Here is a 9,440-nt window from a genome sequence, read left to right as displayed (position 1 = left end):
AAGAGAATCGCAGCATATCATAAATTCCCCCAGCTATCATAATCCCCCAGCTATGACATATCCCCCAGCTATCACATCCGCCGTCAGCTATCATATCCACCAGGCTATCAATCCCCCACTATCATATCCCCCAGCATAATCAATATCCCCCCAGCTATCATATCCCCCAGCTACACATTCCCCAGCTAATCACCATTCCCCCAGTATCATATTCCCACAAGCTATCATATCCCCCTGCTCACATCCCCCAGCCTATCACATCCCCCAGCTATCATATCCCCCAGCTAATCATATCCCCCCCAGCTATCATATCACCCCAGCTATGCATATCCCTCCAGCTATCATATCCCCCCAGCTATCATATCCCCTAGCCATGCTTGTCGCAGCTGTGCGTATGTGAACAGCTGTGACTGATGATGTGTGTGTGTGTGTGCGCGTGCGTGCCGTGCGTGCGTGTGTGTGTGCGTGGTGCGGTGCGTGCGCGCGTGCCGCAGGCGCTGTGCGTAGGCGTGCGTGGCACGTGTGCGTGCACAAGAATGTGCGTTTGTGTGTGTGTGCGTGCGTGTGTGCGTGCGCGTGCGCATGCATGGGTGAGGCATGCGCATTTCATTTTCATCATGGGGTCGGTGTAAGTGGAGAGGAGTAGAGAGCAATGAGGCATCGCCAATGAACATGATTCGACACGACATTATTATACCCCGTTTTCTTACCCTGAATATTTCGTGTTGGGGTTTTTTATCGAGTTTTTTGCGTGTTTCCCGAATGATGTTTTAAATTATGGCGGATGCTTGTATAAATATGTAGTCATTCTGCATATATTTTGTCGGGCTAATAAACTTTCATAGCCTGTGCATCAATATCAGTGAGACGCGTGTGCGGTGCGCTGCAATATGAGTGTATATCGTGAGTATGTTAGTAGCAGCAGGCAGATAGTAGTAGTAGTAGTACATCAGCAGCAGCAGCAGCAGTAAGTGAGTAGTACAGGCAGCAGCAGCACAGTAGTAGTAGTAGCAAGCAGCAGCAGCAGCAGCAGTAAAGCAGCAAGCAAGCAGTAGTAGCAGCAGCAGAGCAGCAGCAGCAGCAGCAGCAGCAGCAGTAAGCAGCAGCAGCATCACGCAGGCAGCAGCAGCATCATCAGCAAGCAGCAGCAACACTGTACACTTAAACAGGCTTCGCTGCCGAACAAGACCCCAGCTCGCAAGCAGCAGGCAGCAGGCAGCAGCAGCGCAGCAGTAGGGCCAGCAGCAGGCAGCAGCAGTAGGCAGCAGCAGTAAGCAGATAGCAGTAGCATTAGCAGGGCAGCAGTAGGCAGTAGCAGAGCAGGCAGCAGCAGCAGCACCACCAAACCACCGCACCACAGCAGCAAGCAGCAGCAGCAAGGCAGCACCACCACACCACAGCAGCAGCAGCAAGGCAGGCAGCAAGCAGCAGCAGTCAGCAGCATCCAACAGCCGCACCACCAGCAGCGCAGCAGCAGCGAAAGCAGCAGCAGCAGCACTAAGTACATCTTAACCGAGCTCGCTGCCGTAACAGCAGCGGCAGCGCCGCGAGCTGTTCAATTGAACGCACTGATCCGATAGAAAGTGAATCACAAAAGACAGCGAGGGAAAGAGAAAGAGAGAGCAGAGAGAGAGACAGACAGACAGAGAGAGAAAGATAGGCGAGAGAGAAGCAGACAGAGAGGAAAGAGATAAAGAGATAAAGAGATAAAGAGAGATGGCGAGAAGAGAGAGAAATAGAAAAGAGAGAGAGCAACACCTGGTATTCGATTGCTTGCCGGCTCCAACCATATTAACTCGCGCAGACGTAGTCGTGTGTGTAACACACGTGCCTCACACGGCAGAATCACGGCCTCAAGCTCTTATATGTGATGATGCGACTAATTAGTATGGGCGGGCCTTCATCGATATAATATATTATACACAATATATACGCATAAATATAATATATTATGAGCGAGAGAGGATAAAGAATATATATATAAGTATATATATATATATATATATAATAATTAAAACAAAATCAAAAATAGGTAATAGGTGTTTAACAAGGACAATAGCCTGCTAGTATAGGACTGCATACAACTGTAGGTTACAGGTCATAACAAATTCGTCTATGCTCACACGTATTGTTAGCCCGTCGTGATATCTAATTTAATTGTATATAATGTATTTTACACCATTAAACGCTAGCGAAAATTTGAACGGCGAGCGCCAATGACACCGCTCGAACCGTGCTGCCACCGCCGACCAAAAAGTGTGCGTAATTTGAGCAATTTTATTTGCAGGTACAACGCAAAGGGCTATTGCAACAAGGTGCAATATATTTATACCTGTAGCATGCATATTTAACCGAACGATATTCATTTAGGGGCAAATTTATCCATATTATAACTGAAACTAAATATTCGTATTATAAGATTTTACAAATTCCTTATTGGCTTTTAATGAATAAATAAAGAAACAGCCTCGTCTGCTAGCCCTGTTGAAAAGTGGTTATTGGCCGCACCTTATAACTCGTGCGCTGGAGTGCCCAGACCGGTCTTGTAATCAACACTGTAGTCGTTAGTTTTTAAAACTTTTTTTATAATGATTTCTAATAGATGATTAAACAATGAACTTTTTATTGTAGCGTAAAATATAATCTAAATAGCTGAAAATAAACCCTCACGCCCAGAGTAAACTCTCCGCTTTAAATTTTAAGACAGCGAGCTATTGGAGACTGCATCTCAAGAGAAGAATATAAATAAAGCGGAAAGGCGAAGGCCTGAGGAAGAGAGAATAGACGTCTCAAAGGCTCGCGCTGATAAGAAATTTAAAACAGCCCGTATTACGTCTATCTTTGAATGTTGTATTTAAATATATACTTATATACTATAAGACGAAGAGGGATATATATTAATAATGTATAGTATATATAGTATATTATAAATAAACAAATTCCAAAGATAATAAAGGTGTGTCAAATTTTAATGCAGCGAGCTTTCGAGACGTAAGCATTACTTCCTCAGGTTTCGACCGTTCCTTATTCCCTGAATGGCACGTCTCATAGCTCGCTGCTTAAAATTTAAACACCTTTTACGCTATTTTTAGCTCATCTGACATAGTCAATCGCACCTGTAGAATCGCATGATCGGCCGTCCGCTACCGTGCGTGCTCGCGTCCGTTACCGTCCGTCCGTCCGTGCCAGTCCAACAGTTGGGCAAGCAAATCTATAACCTCTCGATGCGTACGGTCACGATATTCGCAACATCGGGAGGGGGGGGATCGTGCAGAAACGAGTTGGATGTCGGAAGCTGGGGGTCAAAGTCAAAGGTCAAGAGTGTCAAAAGAAGGGGAACATTCACTCCTTAAACTAAAGGTATAGGGAGGAAATGTCAGAATTGGCGGCACAAATCTATAACGGCTCGACCTAGCGCGGATGCGGTGTTATAGCATCATGGTAGGAAAAGCCATGCACTGTGCCGAATTGAAGTCAGCATGGTCAATAGGTCAATGGGCAGCAGGGCAGATATTTAAGAGCATTTTCTGAAGGACATGGTCTGACGAGCGATTGAAAAAGCATTTTTTGTTTCAGCGAGACCTGCATTTTTATGGCGTTATTGAAAGGACCATGAATGTCCCTTCTGCTGACATGGCGAAGAGTTAAGTTCGGATAACCTTTTGAGCCTTAAGAAGGGGGGTAACATGGATCTTGTATTACTGTCTAGTTAGAAAGAATATTGACTGCTGCGGTTTTGCTAGTAGAATCTATACATGCCTGATGTATGAGAGCTACAATTGTCACAGTGAGAATTTCAAAAGACATAATTGGTTGAAGAAGGGTTACTGCTCCTTAAACCTATAATTTCTATGCATTCTGTACTGCTGCAGATATTTTACATGTAACGTATGGCAACTGCAGTGCATGTGGTAGTGTAGCTCGTGTAGTTTTTGGCCTGCGTTAATTAGTTACAGGTGGCCAGCTACTTCTATTAGCAGCTCTGTAGGCTTGGCGTAGGTAAATGGATGAAGTGTTACCCTATTCTGTGGCTGCAAAGAGTTGTTGCTAGCTATACTACGATGGAGCTTCCATCTATTAATCATGAAGAACACTTAAAACAGTACGCAGCCATCTCGTGGCAACTTTCATAGAACGATCCCAAGAACATTCTTTGAGAAGGTTCCTGATAACCATCCTGTGCATCCAATCTGTTTCGGCGTGGTGTATGTGACAACATTGGGACAACAGGTTTACTTAGATCCCACCACTCCACCGACAGAGTCACCGCAGTAGACCGTTAGATGAGGCAGCTGCGCTCCGCGCACTGTTTGATATTGCTTTATATAACACACACATATAATATTATATATATATATATATATATATTATAATTATCTTTATTTATTTTATTATCGTATATATGTACTATCTAACCCCCCCCTTTTTTTACAAAAGGTCGCGCTATATTATTGCTAGGCTATAAACGCATGAGAATTGCGCAGAGTCATGACAGGACATTAATAGCACTGTTGTGTCTTGCGCGCGAGTATGTGTTATTTTTCAATCAGATATGCTCTCATGAGCAACGTAGCTGCATATGAAGTTACATGCACTAGATAGAATGGAACGCGTGTGTGTGTGTTGTGTGTGCTGTGTGTTGTGTGCTGTGTGTGTGTGTTGTTTGGTGCGTGTGTTGCGCTGCGAGTGTGTGTGTGTGTGTGTGTGTGTGTGTGGTGTGTGCGCGTGCGTGCGTGCGTGCGTGTGCGTGCGCGTGCGTGGTGTGTGCGCGTGCGTGCGTGCGTGCGTGCGTGCGTGCGTGCGTGTGTGTGTGTGTGCGTGCTCTCGCTCTCTCTCACTCTCTCTCGCTCTTTCCTTTTTTCTCTGTCTCTTACTCTCTCTCGCTCTCATTTTCTTTCTTCCTCTATCCCTTTCTCTCGCCGTCTCTGTCACTCTCTCTTCCCCTCTCTGTCACTCTCTCTTCCCCTCTCTGTCACTCTCTCTTCCCCTCTCTGTAACGCTCTCTTCCCCTCTCATGCTCTCTCCTCCCTCTCCCCCTCTCCCTCTCTCACATTCCTTCTCGCTCCTTCGTATACGCGTATCAATTATTTACATTGTGCTGAGCCGTTCGGCCGTGGCGGCACCGATTCGCTTTTCCCATCGCAGCCACTGCTACTACTGTTGTTGTGTTGTTCTGGAGAAGGGGGAGGATGAGGAGAGGGAGGAGGAGAAGGAGGAGGAGGATGAAGAGGAGGAGGACGAGGAGGAGAGGAGGAGGAGGAGGAGGAAAGGGAGGAGGATGAAGAGGAGGAGGAGGACGAGGAGGAGAGGAGGAGGAGGAGGGGAAGGAGGGGGAAGAGGAGGAGGAGAGAGAGAGAGAGAGAGAGAGAGAAGAGAGAGAGAGAGAGAGGAGGAGAGAGAGAGAGAGAGAGAGAGAGAGAGAGAGAGGAGGAGAGAGAGAGAGAGAGAGAGAGAGAGAGAGAGAGGAGGAGGAGAGAGAGAGAGAGAGAGAGAGAGAGAGAGAGAAGGGAGCGAGAGAATGAGGGAGGAGGGAGGATATATGCCTGAATGCACTTAAATCTAATCCAACGTTTCTGAGGCGAGCCGCGTGTGAACGCAGGCGCGCGTATGGGGAGGGGCGGTTTGTCCGGCAGTACCCCCCCCCCCTCGCCGCCCTCCCTCGCCTCTCCCCTCTCTCGCCCATCCTCCCCCGCTCCGCCGACTGCCTCCGCCGCATCCTTACCCGGTCCTTGCCCCGTCCTCTGCCCGCGCCCGCCGCAGCTCTCCCGTCTCCTTACATACTTCCTGCCTCCTGCACCCCCGGCCTGCGCTTCTCTCTACGGCACGAAAGTCTATAATCTACTGAATACAAAACGGGCGTTATTAGATTTGTAAACGACGAAAGCTCTCGTTGCGAATTTTGTGTGGCCTGTAATTACGCTAATTAAGCAATGCTGCTATTGGCTACGCTGCTGGCTGCTGCTGCTTGCTACTGCTTTGGCTGCTACTAGCTACTACTCAACTCGCTGCTTGCTGCTATTATACTACTACTACTGACTCTAGCTCCGCTGTTATCTGCTGCCTCTGCTACTGCCTAACAGGCTACTGCTACTTCTACTGCTGCTCCTGCTACTGCTAACTGCTACTGCACTGCTGCTGCTGCGCTGCTGGCTTGCTAACTGCTGTTTGGGGCTGCTAACTGCTACTATACTGCCTGGCTGCTGCTATTACTACTACTACTACTGCTACTGCTGTTACTGCTGCTGCTGCTGCTACTGCTACAGCTACTGCTACTACTGCTGCTACTGTACTGCTCTGCTACTTGCTACTGCTGCTGCTGCTTGCGCTGCTGCTGCTGCTGCTGCTGCTGCTCGCTGCTGCTGCTGCTACTGCTAACTGCTACTGCTGCTGCTGCTGCTGCTGCTACTGCTGGTAACCTGCTGCTGCTGTACTACTGACTACTATGCTGCTGCTGCTGCTGCGGCTGCACGCTATGCTGCTGCTACTGCTGCTGCTGCTGCCTCTACGCTGTTACTGCTGCTGCTGCTACTACTACTGCTGGCTGGCTACTGCTGCTACGGTTACTGCTACTACTGCTACTGATGCTACTGTCACTGATGCTACTACTATTCCTCACACACTACTGTAGCTGAAGGGGTTTATGTATCCTTGGTCATTTTCGGTAACCTTACCTGTAACCCTACCACCCTAAATCCAACATCAACCCTAATCCTAGCCTAACGTTATAACCGTAACCCTAACCTGTATGAAGGCTTACGTACTTGTTTAGACAGTAATCTAGAGGGTCTAGACCCTGCATAGTCCAACCATACGGACCAGTGAGGAAGGCAAGACAGCTTCACTTACGTGGGGGGGGGCTAAGACTCTGGCGCTGTGACGTGAGTCATGGGAGTGTGAAACTTAGAAGCTTGTTTAGCTTGGATATAGAGAGAGATAGAGGGAGAGGGAGAGGGATGGAGGGGAGAGGGAAAGAGAGAGAGGGAATGCGGTAGGTGTGTTACTTGTGAATAGAGAGGAGGAGAGAGAGAGCGAACGAGAGAGAGCGAGAGCGAGAGAGAGAGGGAGAGAAAGATGCGGTATGCCTTGCTTAGTGGCGTCCGTTCTAATCACCATAGCGGCGGTTTCTCTGGAAGGTTGGCAGTGGCGCTCTCTCCAAGCTGGCACTGTGTTGTAGATTTCTCCTTGTATGCTGCTGTCCGTCAGAGCAATTCAATAACGAAACACATTACGGGTCAGTCCCACCTCCCCCCCTAACTCGAATCACAAACGTATGACAGCTTTTCGCAGACAATTTGTTTCGAAAAGAAAGTACTCAACCAAATTTTGCGGACGACAGCGGCGTCAATGGTCCGTTGGCGTTCAGAACGGATCTAATGTTTCGTTTAATTTAATCATTGCGGAAGTTTTTCCGTTGAGAATTGAGACCGGTGGATGCGTCTTAACACGGGTATCGTTAGCAAATAATTTCGCTTGGTGATAGTAATCGCATTGGAAGATGCCTTGATCGGAAGATGCTGCCGCTGTACTGTAACTGTACCGCTGTACTGTAACTGTACTGTAACGGTGCCGCTGTACTGTAACTGTACCGCTGTACTGTAAGTGTACCGCTGTACTGTAACTGTACTGTAACGGTGCCGCTGTACTGTAACTGTACCGCTGTACTGTAACTGTACTGTAACGGTGCCGCTGTACTGTAACTGTACCGCTGTACTGTAACTGTACTGTAACGGTGCCGCTGTACTGTAACTGTACCGCTGTACTGTAACTGTACTGTAACGGTGCCGCTGTACTGTAACTGTACTGTAACGGTGCCGCTGTACTGTAACTGTACTGTAACGGTGCCGCTGTACTGTAACTGTACTACAACTGTACCGCTGTACTGCTGTACTGTAACTACTCCCTGTACTGCTGTACTGTAACTACTCCCTGTACTGCTGTACTGTAACTGTACTCCCTGTACTGCCGTACTGTAAACGTACTGCCGTACTGTAACTGTAACTGTACGGTAACTGTACCACCGTACTGTAACTGTACCGCAGTACTATAACTGTACTGTAACTGTACCGCAGTACTATAACTGTACTGTAACCGTACTGTTATACTGTAACTGTACTGTAACTGTACCACCGTACCGTAACTGTACTGTAACTGTGCTGTAACTATACTGTAACTGTACCACGGTACTGTAACTGTACCACCGTACTGTAACCGTACTGTTATACTGTAACTGTACTGTAACTGTACCACCGTACTGTAACTGTACTGTAACTGTACTGTAACTGTACCACCGTACTGTAACCGTACTGTTATACTGTAACTGTACTGTAACTGTACCACCGTACTGTAACTGTACTGTAACTGTACCACCGTACTGTAACCGTACTGTTATACTGTAACTGTACTGTAACTGTACCACCGTACTGTAACTGTACTGTAACTGTGCTGTAACTGTACTGTAACTGTACTGTAACTGTGCTGTAACTGTACCACCGTACTGTAACTGTACTGTAACTGTACCACCGTACTGTAACTGTACCACCGTAATGTAACTGTACTGTAACTGTACCACCGTACTGTAACCGTACTGCTATACTGTAACAGTGTAACTGTACTGTAACTGTACCACCATACTGTAACTGTACCGCCATACTGTAACTGTGCCGCAGTACTGTAACTGTACTGTAACTGTACCACCGTACTGTAACTGTACTGTACGGTGGTACAGTTACTGTAACTGTACTGTAACTGTACCACCGTAATGTAACTGTACTGTAACTGTACCACCGTACTGTAACCGTACTGCTATACTGTAACAGTGTAACTGTACTGTAACTGTACCACCATACTGTAACTGTACCGCCATACTGTAACTGTGCCGCAGTACTGTAACTGTACTATAACTGTACCACTGTACCGTAACTGTACCGTAACTGTACCGCGACATGTTGATGTGTGTGCTGCTGATGTGAAATAATGGTTGAATAACTTCGTAGGACGCATAGTTGTGTGGAGGCAAATGGAAGGCAAGCAGACGTTTGGTCGGCGTAATGCATTTGCACACGTGACTCATTCCTGCCAATCACATTGTCGGCGATTCGAATTAGGATTAATTTCCACACGTCACGTTTCGCTGATTCGCTCAATTATTAAACGTTTCAAAGGTTTCAAAAGTTGCGGAGCTCCACAATAGACTTATCACTAATAGTAAAAAATCACTTATGAAATAGGAAAGGCTTTCTATTCACAGCTATAATGGGATGAGCTCCTGTGTTAATGTGTGTGTATATTATTATAATATATGTATAGCAAAATATCAGCAGCATTGTCTAGTCATGGCACCGTTTGACGAATATATATATATGTATACCGAGAGTACATATATACATAATAGAAGGATATATACCATATTTAGAAAATACGAAATATAATTATATTGAGAA

This window comes from Priapulus caudatus, unplaced genomic scaffold (assembly GCF_000485595.1).
Source record: "Priapulus caudatus unplaced genomic scaffold, Priapulus_caudatus-5.0.1 Scaffold3536, whole genome shotgun sequence".
Lineage (NCBI taxonomy): Eukaryota > Metazoa > Priapulida > Priapulimorpha > Priapulimorphida > Priapulidae > Priapulus > Priapulus caudatus.
This window is presented reverse-complemented; position numbering follows the sequence as displayed.